Here is a 15,185-nt window from a genome sequence, read left to right on the forward strand (position 1 = left end):
TCAGATCTTCAATACGCATTTTAGATCTTCCTTATTCTATTTACCCATTTTCCAGATCACCACCTCTTGTTTATTATTCCTTTGTCATCTTTGGATTTATCTGATATTCTCTTTTTCATTCTGTTATGATACTAGTCTAAAGTTCTCTTTCTTTTTAAGCATAGTTTAGTTATGCTGTACTCGTATGAACAACCCACTGTGACTGTTCATCTGGATGGTGTTTTGTATTCTAATCAAACACAACCTTCACATTTGAAAAAATGTATGCTCGCTATTGAGCAGCATGATAATTAGGCATAAATGATAAGGAGTAGACATAAATGACTGGAACTGATTTTACCTTTCGTATTCTTTAACAGCTTCCAAGACATAGTCCACTGATTTAATGAGAATCACTCCCACATTTTAATAATTTATGATGGTATTTTTGTCACTTATAGAATAACTTGCACTGTAATAAACAGTATTTATTATCATTGGGTAAACTGAGTACCAGTGGAATGATGGAATTTCAACTATGAACTGTGTTGCCATTTATTTGACTTGTGGCTTCCCTTGGAGAAATTGGATATAAAAGGCCAAAACAAGTTGAAGTTCACTGTTTGGGAGGAATACACGCTAGGAAAATGGTATGACTTAAAGAAATGCAAATAATCTTTCTGTTTAGGTGTTATAGTTCATGATTGTTTCAGTATATATGAAGTGAGCTTGAACAAAAATGCTCTGAACATAACAGTGCCCTTTGTTTTTTTCTTTGCAGCAACATGGCTGCTGTGTAATGCTGCATAGATCTATGTTGATCTAAATGGAAAAGAATTTCTTTGAAATCCACATTTACTGTGCATGGACGTACCAGATGAGAGTGTGAAGTCTGGTCAATCATCTCTCTGCCCTCCTCTAGCCTTTAAAATAAGTTTATTTCCAGTTTAAACAAAATTACAAGGTCAGCTGTGGTGTGTTTGTGTAGTTTCAGTGGTCAAGTCACAGACCTGTTAGAGCATATCTGAGTGTCAGGGTTTGTCCTAAAAACAACTACTATAATTGTGTTTTTAGAGGGGATGACCTGAGGTCTGGTTAGACATCTCTGGTTATTTTAAAACACAGTGATTTGGTGGAGAGGAGAGGACAAAGATGTCTTCTTGACCAACTCTGTGTCCATTTCTTTCTTCATTTCCCCTCTCATGGAGGAAACATTGCTAAGTTTTCTACCCAGTTGTTGGATTTTGATTGAGAAACATTTGCTAGTGAGTGGCATCACTGATGGTTAGGAAACATGCACCCTTCCCTTTCTGCCCATTCCCTTCTCATTTCTCTTTTTTTCCTTTCTCCTCTCCCTATTATGTTCCCATTCATACCAACTTGGTGCATTCACTAAACTGGTTTAGGGCTTTCCTTGAGGTCAGAATATCCCTCTTTATCTTTCTTTCTACCTTAGTGTATTGGTCCCTGCTTTGAGTTCTTAGAACACTGGGCAGGATGATCCTTCCAAGATTTAGATAGTGAATGGATGGAGTCGGTTGGAAGGCAGAGGGCTCTTCTTACATTCCCACCCAGATTTTCTAGAGTCCTGTACATTGGAGAACTGGGTGCTGGTCCAACTATTATAAGTGACCCTTTGATTCTCATTTTGAAATTGTTTCTTGCTTGTAGCTCCATACTGTGTCACACCATGAGGACAAGTAATGAGTAGTTCCATGTTTTAACATTCCTGAACATAATTTTTTCAAGTTCCTGCAAAATTTCACCTCAGCTCTGAACAGTAGGATGGTTCAACTTCCTTTCAAGCCTCCCGGAGGGAGAATGGGGGTGGGACAGTCTGGAGGTGTTGAGAGAAGCAATTCACTGTATTCTGATTCCATGTTATCCTTCAAATTTATGCTTAGTGTCTTTGCCTTGTGGGGAAAGCCCAGGTGGAGACTCTGAGAACAGACTTGTCATGGCACCTCCCGCTCTTATTTTGTTACCCTGAGAATGCCATTCCTCCCACCAAGGAGAAGTGTGATAGCTTGCATATGCCATCTGCTTACAAACCCCTGTGAGCTGAAATTCTCCCCCAAAAGGTTTACGTAAGCCCCCTGTGAACTCAAACCACTATGTTTTGCTCAGTTCAAATAAACATCGAAAAAGTATCTAAGCATTTGAACTTATAATAACATATTTATCCCAACACATGAGGCTACTCATCATTGGTGTATGTGTAATATATAATTGCAGCATGCAGAAAACAAACAGCTCTCCATCAGAGAAGTCTCTGGATCCCATGGGGCACTAATCATCTACCAAAAATAGAGATGGTTGGGGAAAATAACTTATAATTGCATTGGCAATCCCCTATCAAAGTATAATTTCACGTTGTTTTCATTTCTAGCAAATAAATAATAAAACATTGATTTGAAAAAATTGCTCATTCCACTTAGTAGCAGACTCAAACATGAAATCTAGAAATTGAAATGTATACATATTTTATCAAGCACGCATTTTAAAAATGTAGGAAAAATATGCCCACACACATATATGAACTTGTACTCTTTCGATTTACAAATAACATTTGGTTTATACTTCTTACAAAATTTAAGTTATACTCTTAAAATATAAATTTATACTCTTAAGTTATAAATAAAAATTATGAACACATGTATATATTTCTCTTTCATGGTTTTAAAATACTTATATTTATAAAGACCTAGTTTTGCTATATGTTCTCAAGATGGAAGAACTGCGTTTTAATTATATTTGCATATATGAAGCATAAGGTTGCAGGTCAATCAGCAAACTGAGCCTGAAATTACATAACAATAATTGAACTTAGAATTATTTGAACCAAGAATTTATGTTAAGAATTATATAGACTTACTCAAGGAAGAATAAAAATGATATTATAAGACAGAGAAAATAAAAGAAGCTATAGATAATTGGTGACCATTTTCCATCAGCAAATGTTTTGTCCATGTTTCTCCTTGTTTCTATTTTGCTGAAATTTGTTCATGAAATGGGTCAGAATTGTGTCATGGTCGGGAATTATCTCTCATCTCTAAAATATTATCCATGTTAATCTCATTTAAAACTATCTAATGGCTAGTTGTAAATATGAACAAAAAAGTAAGCCATTTGCTAGCAAAACAGAATGAAAGGTATTATGCAAAATTAAAATAGTAGCTATTGTAATAGATAATTAGGAATCACACCTTATTTTCCAGCTTGTAGATAGGAGGCCAAGAATGCCCTCTGAGGGTGTTCATGAGGTAGGACATTTGCGCTGGACGTGGCTGGCACTAAACCTCCCTACTCCAAGATGTCACTGCAGAGGTTTATGGTACCTTTTGGTGGTATTAGGTTGGTGCAAAAGTAATTGTGGTTTACGAAGTTAAAAATAATTGCCAAAACCGCAATTACTTTTGCACCAACATAATAGAACACACTGAGTGGAGTCTTTACCTTTAAAAATGTGTGAGGCAGACTTTCTAGTTACTGAGATGAACTACTAGGAAAACACATTCTGCTAATGCATCCACCTGTAGCAGGAGGTTAAATACAGTTGATCCATAGGTCAAGGGACAGATTCAAAGATGACCCTGAGAGTTTCCTATCCGAAATAAAAGCAACATTTTGGTCATAAGCTGCTTAGGACATTAGTTTGATTTGCTAGTCGATTGAAAAAAATAGATTCCTGAGAGTGTCGCCTTTGAATTTATGGTTTGCTTATCAATTGGCAGGGACAGTAACTAGCAGTGTTTCCCCAAAAATAAGGCCTAGTCAGACCATCAGCTCTAATACATCCTTTGAAGCAAAAATTAATATAAGACCTGGTCTTATATTACTATGATACTATAATAATAGTAAAATAAGACCGGGTCTTATATTAACTTTTGCTCCAAAAGACGCATTAGAGCTGATGGTTCAGCTTGGCCTTATTTTTGGGGAAACACCGTACTAAGCAGTAGGTTTTAATTGATGGACTGAGCAGAAACTTCAGTGGCTGGTACCTGTGGAAGGTGGGTTACTAAAATGAGCTTTGCTTTATGGGTGACAATAAATCAGTTAGTTTACAGCTAAAGATGGAAAATAGAAGTCCAAGTAGGGGGTAGAGAAAAATCTAAGACAGCTAGTTGTGTGGGTTTTACATAACATATAACCTTTTTAAATAAAGTGATCTGCATTGGCTCGTGTAGACTGTGGGAAGGCTTGGCGAGGAACGCTTTTGGGTATATTCAATTCTGTATAAATGACTCCCAATGTGTCATCTGAAAGCTGTTAGGATTGAAAAAGGCACTGGAACCAATTCTTTCTTTTGTCTCCAGGAGGATTTGAACAGCCCACTCTCCTGGACTGAGAGAGAAGTTTTTTCACACCTCTTCCAAAGACACTGGTGCCGGAAGCATGCTCTGGGCCATATGCAAGAAGCAGCTAGTGCAAAGATAGACTTGCCAGTGTATTCCCAACGGCCTTTAAAGGGCAGAGGTAAAGTGATGCTGTCATACCCGCTCACGCTCTGTAGACTTTCTTCCGTGTACTGTGCCACATTTTGGGATTATGCTCACAGAGGTTAAGGAAATTTTATGAAGCCAGATCTCATTAATACATAGGGAGTGCTATCCCTGACTTTGAGTTTTTTGATATCTTAAATGGACATAAAATTACTCTAAAGCTCAAACGACATAAGAAAAAAAATATTTCAAATCTTGTAAAGTGCTAAATATAAGATATTATGGACTGGTGTCAAAACACAGTTTTCAGAAGAAAATATACCAATACTGCATTGTGAAATGAATCTGTCTCTAGCTGGGTTTAAGAGTCTGCATAGTCTAGCTTTATAGGATCAGAAGGAATCCCCATCATTTCAGAATAATCTCATCCCAAAATTACTGGACTGGTTTGGTGGTCCTTCAAGGTCTTTCCCCTCTCACTTAATATGCCAGCTTGGGGGCTGTATCCCAGGGCCACCAAATCAGAATTATTTGGCACAGCCCTCGGAGCCCCACATAAACATTTGAACTGTACTGCTCTGAGAAGGGAGTTGCTGAAAGGGAGCAGGGGGCTACTGGGAAACACAGGTCCCTGACCATTAAATATTTTGACTAATATGACCATTAACCTAGCACTGTTTTAGAAAATTAGAGAAAACAAGCAAAATCAACCCAGAGACTGGCAGGCACTCAGGTGTTTGTGCTCCTAGAAGCTCACCCCACTAAAAAGGTGAACAGCTGCATTCCCACCTGCAGAAAACTCTGGGTAGTCTTGAAGACTCGCATTAAGTGTAGAGCTTTACGACAATTAGCCAGGAGGTAACAAAAGTCTGAATGGATGGGTATTTCACCAATTTTATATCAACAGTCAGTCCTACATCAGATGCTGTTTACAGAATGTATGTATTTCTAGTTTCTTTTTTAAATGTCAGAGTTTTGTGTTTCTTTAACTTTATAATTTCTCTTCCATCAAATATACTATAATGAGATTAACAGAAAAAATAAACAAAACTGTAAGCAAGCATATTTCTAAGGCTTTTGATACATACGCATTTACTCTTCAGAAAGGTTGTATTCCTACGAACTCAGTTTAAGATTTATTTCCTTGCACTGTTACCAGCATCAAATACTATACTTTAAAAAATTGCCAGTTTAATAGATGAAAAGTGCTACTACATCTCTTTATTGTTAATTTATATTTATTCATTTGTGAATTCAACGTTTATGTATTTTAATGGAAAAATCTGTAACTCTCAGGTTCAGTGATAATCCATTGTCAGTAAGCCCCAACCATTAAATTTAAATCTCATTTATCAACAATAATGTGTAGTATTTATTAAATGTTATCTATGCACCATACACTTTGGTAAGGGCTTTCAGACATCACACATAAGTCTAACTATTCTTCCTTCAGCCACTTGCCTACTTCTCTACTTTCCTTAACAGTAAAACTTCCCAAAAGTCCATAACCTATTGCATCCAGTTTGTTACACTCTGCCAAGTTTTGCCTCAATCAACTCGAATACAGATTCTGTCTGCCATTTCACTGGGTCTTAAGGACAAGGTCTTTTTAGCACCTAATTCAAAAACTCATTTTATTTTTCTAATCTTTCTGCACACTTCAACAGGCATTCATTCACAAAGCTGAGCAGTTGTCAAAAAAGGACTTAAGTGGGTGAGTCACTTTTTATCTTGGCTTCTATGACACCACAACCTGGTTTATCTCCTCCCTCCCTGGCAGCTTTTTCACTTTATTCTCTGGGGGCTCCTCCTTGTCCTGTCATCCAATCAAAGTGGGAATGCCCTAGAGATCATTTCTGGATGCTCTTCTTACCATCTACATTTTCTTTCTAGGGGATGTCTCCATAGAATGCTAGCCCCATAAGGGCAAAGATTTTTATCTGAATTTTTTTCAATGTTGTACTCCTAACATTTAGTACCTAGTTCATGTTACATGCTCAATAAATATTTGTTGGATGAATGAATGAATGAGTCTAGGCCCAAAGTGTAAATATTATCTGTATTTTGATGACTTTCAAGTGATAATTTTCTGCTGGACTTCAGTTTGTGAACTTAGTTCTGCGATTCTGATCACCTCTATGTCTCCACAGAGGTGATTAAAAAGTGCCTCCAACTTACCATGTCTGAGGCACAACTCTTGATAACTTTGGCCTGTTTGATCTTCAGTCTTCCTCATCTCATGACATAATTAAGTGAAAAACCTGGTATTTGTTCTTGATTCCCTGCTCAACTTTTAATTCATCAGAAAGTCTCTTTAGCACTATTTCCAACACATCTAAATCTGTCCATCTTGCACCATCTTTGGTGCTACCCTCTTTGGTCAAGCCACCTTCATCTCTCAACTGGACCACTAAAACAGATTCTTCGCTCCCCATCCTCACACTTAGCTCTCCACACTAATCCACATAGAACTCTGACAGTGTTTTAAAAATGTCATCTCACTCGGCTGCTTAGCACTTTCTAATGGCTTTTCACTGCCCTGATTATATTAGTTTGGTGCAAAAGTAATTGCAGTTTAAAAGGTTAAAAATAATTGCAAAACCTCAATTACTTTTGCACCAACCTAATACAATCTAAACTCCTTGTGGAGACCTATGAGATTTGAATCATCCTTAGTATCAACTCAAGATGTGAACTGGATCACAGAGTATGTCAATGCCTGCAAGTTTGCTATGTTTTTAGGTAAAAGGTGTCAAGCCCCTTCCACAAGAGCTAATGACTAGCTAATAAGATTTATTTTTAGTCCCAGATTTTATTTCTTGAAAGCTGGTGCATCGTTGGGAAGGAGGATATGGATAGAGGGCATTTCACAGCTATTAATGATAGGTACTCAAGGAATGCTTATTGTAAATGAACACTACACAACATTGGAAGTAATAGTTAAAGCAAATGGTTAAAGTAAATATTTTATTTATGCTTCAGGTAAATAAATGGGAAAACTGCAACATCACAAATGACCACAGGCTGTTGCTATTTACCCACAATATGGAGAATAGGTTGTACATTTCTTATTGTACAGAATTTTTTTTTATGGGCTGTTATGTCATTGGTCTATATTGACTAATTTATTACACATATTCTATGTTATAAATATACTATATTATTATGAATATTAAATGTATATACACATCCATATTCCAGCACTGGTTCTGTTTCATGATTTTTTGTTTACCTTTCAAAATTAAAACTCTTTGTTTTGATATGCAAGTACACTAGAAAAAAAACTGCAGAGTATATGATTTTTACTGTTTTTCATTGCTGATAAACTATTTTATAATATCAAGTATTTTCACTTAAACTTTCACAATTTGACGTGTAGGTATTTTATATACACTTAACTATTTTTTGAAAAAGACATAGGCCTATTATTTTCAAAGGAGTATATGTCCACAATCATCCATATCTCAATGGTATATTTTTATGCATCCTGGAATTTCTATCTGAAATTCTGGTATTTCCTACTGTTCTTTGCCTTGTTATTCAATGATAGACCCTTATTCACATTTAAATTGTCAATCTCTTCAAACATGTCTAGTTTATTGTCTCCAGCCTTCTTTTAGATTTTAACATATTTGTGAGAAAGATTAAAGATTTAAAGAAATTAACTAACCAATTCACTAATCAAGTCTGTCCACTTCACATTTTATAGAGATAAATTAGCATGCTGTTTTACAACTCCGTATCATCTGTTTTTTAATCTCTAATATTAGTATGAAAAATAAACTTCCTTCCTTCCTTCCTATATTTTTATAGTACCATCCAGCTATTAAAAAGACTTTAAAAGAAAAATTTCTATTTGTTTTCAATTTAAATGACTTTTAAATTTAAATTAAGAAAAATCAATCCTTTAATTTCCCTTGATTCTGACAATCTTCTAGACCCTTGAAATCTTTAGTTAAAAATTGCACATTAAAATAGCCTGTCATTAATTCCATACCAACTCACAAATTTGCATCCTCCACAACTACTAAGAGAAACTAAAAGAAATCACAACTTATCATTTTTTTAAAACATGGGAACATCTACTGCCAATGTATAATGTACAGACTAAATTTCAAATGCAGATTTGGCTGTTGGAACAATGACTCAAGCTCCATATTAAATGTGATTAAATCTAACTGAGGGTTCTGTAAAAGGCTCATACCATGTAGAATTGCATGGTATATTGTACATGCAAAGGCTTAAACTCCCTGATATGAAATAAAACATTAAAAGAAAAATCTATCAAGAATATGAGTTGTAAAATTGGCATCAATTTATTTCCCTTCCTGGCCATTTTCATGTGTAGTTAACAAATATAAACTAAAGTGGATGACAATGATACATGCTATAGAAAAACCCTGATAATCTTATTTAAAAATTAAGTTTATTGGGGTAACATTAATTAATAACATTATATAAATTTCAAGTGTACAACTTTATTTTTTCTATTTCCTCACTTTGTAATGTTTTAGTAAAACTTTCTTCATCAGAAACTTTCTAAAGATTCATTTCTCAGGTATTTTTAATGGTAATTTGAAACATTTCAGAGAGAGTTGAAATTTCATGGAAATCTTCAGCTATATCATTAAGAATCTTTTCTTTGTTACTAGAGGGAAATATTTTTTTCAGTTACAGTTGGCATTCAATATTATTTTGTGTTAGTTTCAGATGTACAGTATAGTGGTTAGATATTTATATAATTATGAAGTGATCTTCCCAATTAGTCTAATACACATCTGGCATTATACATAGTTATCACAATATTATTGACTACATTCCCTGTGCTGTACTTTACAAACTGTGACTACTTTGTAACTACCAATTTGTATTTTTCAATCCCTTCACCTTTTTCACCCAGCCCCCAACCCATTTCCCATCTGACAACCACCACTTTTTTCTCTGTATCTATGAGTTTGTGTCTGTTTTGTTTGCTCATTTATTTTGAATTTTAGATTCTACATATGAGTGAGATCATATGGTATTAGTTTTTCTTAGTCTGACTTATTTCTCTTTGCATAATATCCTCTGGGTCCATCCATGTTGTTGCAGATTGTAAAATATCATTCTTTTTATGGCCAAGTAATATTCCACTGTATATCTGTATCACCTCTTTTGTGTCCAGTAATTTATTGATGGACACTTAATTTGTTTCCATATCTTGGCTATTGTAAATAGCACTGCCATGAACATAAGACTGCATGCATATATCTTTTCAAATTAGTGTTTAGGATGTATTTGGATAAATACCCAGAAATGGAATTGCTGGGTCATAAGGCAATTCTATTGTTATTTGAGGAACCCCGAAACTATTTTCACAGTAGTTACACCGATTTGCAATACCACCAGCAGTACATGAGTTTTCCCTTTTCTCCATGTCGTTGCTAACACTTGTTGTTTGTTGATTTATTGATGATAGACATTATGATAGATGTGTGCTGGTATCTCATTTTGGTTTTAATTTGCATTTCTCTGATGATTAGTGATGTTGAGCACCTTTTCATATGTCTGTTGATCATCTGTGGGTCCTGTTAAGAAAAATGCCTGTTTAGGTCCTCTCCTCATTTTTTAATTGGATTGTTTGCTTTTTTTGGTCTTGAGTTTTATGAGTTCTTTATAAAATTTGGGTATTAACCCTTTATCAAATGTCTCATCAGCAAATATCTTCCCTGATTCAGTAAGTTGTCTTTATGTTTTGTTGATGGTTTCCTTTTCTGTACAAAATTTTTTAGCTTGATGTAGTCTCATTTGCTTATTTTGTTTTCTTTTGTTTCCCTTGCCCAAGGAGATATATCAGGAAAAAATATTACTAAGGGTAATGTCTGAGAGTTCACTGCCCATGTTTTCTTCTAAGAATTTTGTGGTTTTGGGTCTTACATTTAAGTCGTTAATCCATTTTGAGTTTATTCTTGTACATTGTGGAAGAAGGTGTTCCAATTTCATTTTTTACATGTAGTTGTCCAGTTTCCCCAACACCATTTATTGGATAGACTGTCTTTACCTTACTGTATTTTTTTTGTCATAGATTAAATAACCACATAGGCATGGATTTATTTCTGGGCTTTCTATTCTGTTTCATTGATCTATGTGTCTGTTTCTTATGCAAGTACCATGCTGTTTTGATTACCATAGACTTGTAGTATAGTTTGACATCAGGTAATGTGATAATCCCAAGTTTCTTCTTTCTCAAAATTGCTTTGGCCATTCAGGATTCTTTGTGATTCCATATAAATTTTAGGATTATTTTGAACTGTTGTGCAGGGGCTGACCCCAGAGCAGGATTTACTTTAGCAGGGCTTTGCTGCCTGTGGAGTTTACCCTTTCGGTGTGTTGTTTGTGGACCTAATTGGGTGGTGCTCTGCTGTGGTCTGAAGTGGCCAACAGGTGTGTTGGTTCTGGGGCCTCTTGGAAGGGAGTCTGGTGCAGGCCCAGGTCAGCTGCTCTTTTGCCTATCTCAGGACAACTTGGTGTGAACTACAAAATGATCTGTGGTTAATAGCTGCCTGTACTGGACTTCGAGGTGCCTGGGACAGGCTATGCTGCAAACTGAGGTTGACTGCCACTAGTGCCGGAACCGCTTAGCAAGAGGTATAGGGTATGCTGTGGCCAGCTGCTACTTGTTTGGCATTTGTGGACCTTTGAGAGATTTTAGGAAAGTCTATAGTGTAGGCTGAGGCTGGTAGCTTTTGAGGAACAGCTGCTGCAAGAGGTTGGGGCTAGTACTTGGGGTGGGTGGAGCAGGGTTTCTGGGAAATCACCAGGGTGGGGCAAACTTTGTTATCCAAATTGATGGAGACTGAGATATGGTCCTGGTCTGTGCCTGCAAGGATGTTTGGGGGAAGGGCTCAGCAAAGAAACTATGGCACCTACCAGAATTGCCCCTCCCATCCTCGCCCTGAAAACAGACAATGCAGTTCCTCCCTCTATGTTCCTAGTGCTTTCTGAGCTGCTGTCCCTTTTCTGGAGCTCAGAATAAGTAAGTCCATGTGCAGAGCCTTTGAGAAGAATGCCTAGGACTCCAGCAGCCCTCCGTCTCACCCAGATGGAATCCCTGCTGATCTTCACAGCCAGCTATTGTGGGAATACCTCTTCCCAGCAATTATGCTCTGGGCTGGGGAGTCCTGTGTAGGGCTGGGACCCCCTAGCTCCTCAGGGGGGACTTCTGAAGCCAAGATATTCCTCCTGGTTCTTAACCATAACACATGGTTGTGGGGCCAGCCTATTTTGCATTTATGCCCCTCCTACCAGTCTCAACATGGTTTCTCCTTTATATCCTTAGTTATGGAACTTTTGTTAAGCTAGTCTTCAGGTGGTTCTTTAGGGTGGGTGTTCTATAATTTTGTTGTGATTTTGATGTGGTTGTGGGAAAAACCGAGCATAGTGTTTACCTACTCTGCAATCCTGACTGGAAGTTTCTGGCATTTTCTAAATTTACCTGGTGTAATCTCCTCTCTGAAGTCACCAGCTGTAACACCTCCAATGACCTATGCTAAATTATTACAAAGAAAAAAATATCATTGTTTTTCTGGATCATATATGCCTTTTTATTAAGCATGGATTATCAATAATTGCAGTGTTTTATTGTCTTTAATTTGAGATAGTCCACTGGACCTGGAGTGTATTGGAAAGCTCTTTTCCAGCCCTAGGACCCAAAGGGCTTCAATAACTATTAGTTGAGTTGGATTGAGAGGAATTAAGGAGGTAAACATTTCAAATAATCTATTGAAATATTTCTTAAAGGTGATAGTTCAGTGTTTTAAATATCAAGGGCTTTGACTGGATGTCAACAGAACTGGCTGAGTAAAAATCTTTAAAAATTTACTCCTACATAAAAGAATTAGAACATTTATAAACTATCATAATAACACTTTCAGAACTCTGGAAATTACCCAAAGGCCTGCAACAGTTCAAGGAGAATTTATTCAAGAAGATGGTTTGATCTTGTTTAGAATAGCAATATTTCTGGTAGTTTTTTACTTGCCCCAATTCCACCCGCTACCCCCAACTCTGCAGTAGCCTTGCAAACTAATAGCACCATAATCACAATGAAAACAAGCAGTTTAACAGTCACTGGAATTGTTGCAATGAGTTGGAGCTTTTTCAAAGATCCATTTTCAGAGAATCGTCATCATTTGACCTGTCTGGTATTTCCCTGGAAATCTCTACCTGCAGGGCTTGCATTTACTTGACCCAACTCAGAGATCACTCAGTGAAAACAACTTTTTTTCTTAGGAGAAAACTATCAGTTGCAATTGTTGGACAACACCTTTGTCTAAGGCAGCAATAACAGATGGAGCAAAAAAGAAGCTGATCCAAAATGTGCTAAGAGATTAAATGTCCATAGGGGATTTTTTAAAAAACTCCTATATATTCCTGGGAATCCAGAAGACCACACATTCACAGACGTGTGGACATGCCCCAGGGCTGCGTGAATGCCCAAGAAAGCCCTGAGAAAGCCCTAAGCAATGCAATTACCTTTTTTTAACCCCAAAGCTCTGTGAAGGCAGGAAGTGAAAGATAAATCAGAGATGTAAATTGATTGCCTGGACATTGAAGAGATGCCCAACATGTACACAGACAACCCCATCACAGGCTGAGAAACATATTGCTTTCAAGAATTTAAGGCAATCTCTGTCCAATCATTAGCCAACTACTAAGCTAAGAATACAGACTTTCCAGAATTACAATTTGTTCAGGAAAGTCATTAAATGAACAACTAATAACAGCAGCAGCAGTGAACCCTGGGGTTAAAAATCTGATTTCCAGAGTTGTTACATTATTTTATTTTATTTTTTAATACATGATTTTCATTGCATCTTTACAATATCACAAAAAATCTGAGGAATCACTTGACATCCTGGTGTTTTTGTAGCTGGACAACATTGATCTTATTTATCAGCCTTCTGAACTGTTCCTCTTTCAGAAACATAGATAGCATCCAAAATTTTCCTGATATGCTTGTTTTTAACTGTTGTGGTTTGTTGAATCAAAGCAGCTGAATTTGATACAAGTTCAGTATCATTTCTCTCAAGAATTTTTTTTCTGGGCTTGAGATACTGAACAAGTGAACACCTGACTTCATCCAAACCCTGCGGATGTATTTTTCACTGAAGAAATTTCAGATTTCAACAAGAGAACCATTCTCCTGAATAATGACATTGATGGGGAAGTAAGCATACACAGACCTCATCTTGTAACGGAAGCCCAATGTAACACCCTTGATCGTGTTCTGTCCATGACTACAGATAGTACAAACAGTAGCCAGTTCCTTTCTATTTCCCCACCATTTGTCAACACGGAGCCTCTTCTTTTTCTTTCTAACAAGACTGAGTTCTACATTGATGTGATTGAAGTCCCTCCACAGGGTGCCTCTGGGTCCCTTCCCAATAACTGTGTGTCCCTCCAAAGTGATGTTCACATTTTCTGGAATGTCCACTGTCTGATGCTGAGAATGGTTTTCCTTCTCATAGTAGATGCAGCAAAGAGCATTACATTATATTATTTTAAATGTCTAGTTTTCAACAACAAAAAAAAATTGTGAGACATGCAAAGAAACAAGAAAAAATGGCCTATACACAGGAACAAAAGCAGTCAATAGAAACTGCCCCTGAGGAAATCCAGATGTTGGACTTACTATATAAAGACTTTAAATCAGCAATTTAAAATATGTTCAAAGAACAACAAGAAAGTATATTTAAAGAACTAAAAAAGTATTAGAATAGTGTCTCACCAAATGAGAATATTAATAAAAATATTAATAAAAAGAAATGATAAAGTAGACACAATTTGAAATTCTGGAACTGAAAACTACAATAACTGAAATAAGAAATTGTATAAGAGCTCAGTAGCTAGCAGAAATAAACCTCAGTGAACTTGATTATAAATCAATTGTGACTATCAAATCTGAAGAACAGAAAAAATGAGTGAAGAGAAATGAACAGGGCTTTAGAGACCTGTGGGACACGATTGAGCACATCAATATACACACAATAGGAGTCCCAGAAAGAAAGGAGAGAAAGAAAGGAGCAAAAAAGAATACTTGAAGAAATAAACTTGGCCAAAAGCTTCTCAAACACTTGTATATCCGCGAAGCTCAGTGAACTCCAAGTAAGATAAAGTCAAAGAGATCCACACACAAACACATTATAATCAAACTGTCAAAAACCGGAAACAGAGACTGAATCTTGAAAGCAGCAAAGAGGAGAGATTCTTTATGTACAAGGCATCCTCACTAAGATTAACAGATAATTTCTCAATAGAAATAACACAGGGCAGAAAGTAGTGGAATGGCCTATTCAAGGTGCTGAAAGAAAAAGACTGCCAACCAAGAATTCTACATCTTTCAAAGCTATTTTTAAAAATGAAGAAGAAATTAAGATATTCCAAGATAAAACAAAAAATGAGAAATTTTATTGCTAGCAGACTTGCCCTAAAATAATACTAAAAGGAGACCTTTAGGATTAAATGAAAAGACACTAGACAGTATCCTGAATTCACATGAAGAAATAAAAAGCGTCAGTAAAAATTATTAGGTATTAGGTTGGTGCATGGGTAAGTAGCATGTTATTTATCCTCCATGTGTTTGTGTTTTTCAGGTGTTTTATTTTTTTGTTGTTGTTGTAATCAATTTCTAGTTTCATGCCATCATGGTCAGAGGACATGTTTGATATGAATTCAGTCTTCTTAAATTTATTGAGACTTGTTTTGTGGCCAAAACATGTG

At 36.3% G+C, this 15,185-nt stretch overlaps 1 pseudogene across 1 annotated transcript; it reads right to left on the reverse strand.

Moving 5' to 3' along the window:
• Positions 1-13,351: 13,351 nt before the first annotated feature.
• LOC308497828 (large ribosomal subunit protein uL6-like) lies at positions 13,352-13,931 on the reverse strand (annotated as a pseudogene). Its single transcript has one exon. The product of its transcript is annotated as a large ribosomal subunit protein uL6-like (transcript).
• Positions 13,932-15,185: the final 1,254 nt, after the last annotated feature.

The sequence above is a fragment of the Rhinolophus hipposideros genome (genome assembly GCF_964194185.1).
Source record: "Rhinolophus hipposideros genome assembly, chromosome: 5".
Lineage (NCBI taxonomy): Eukaryota > Metazoa > Chordata > Mammalia > Chiroptera > Rhinolophidae > Rhinolophus > Rhinolophus hipposideros.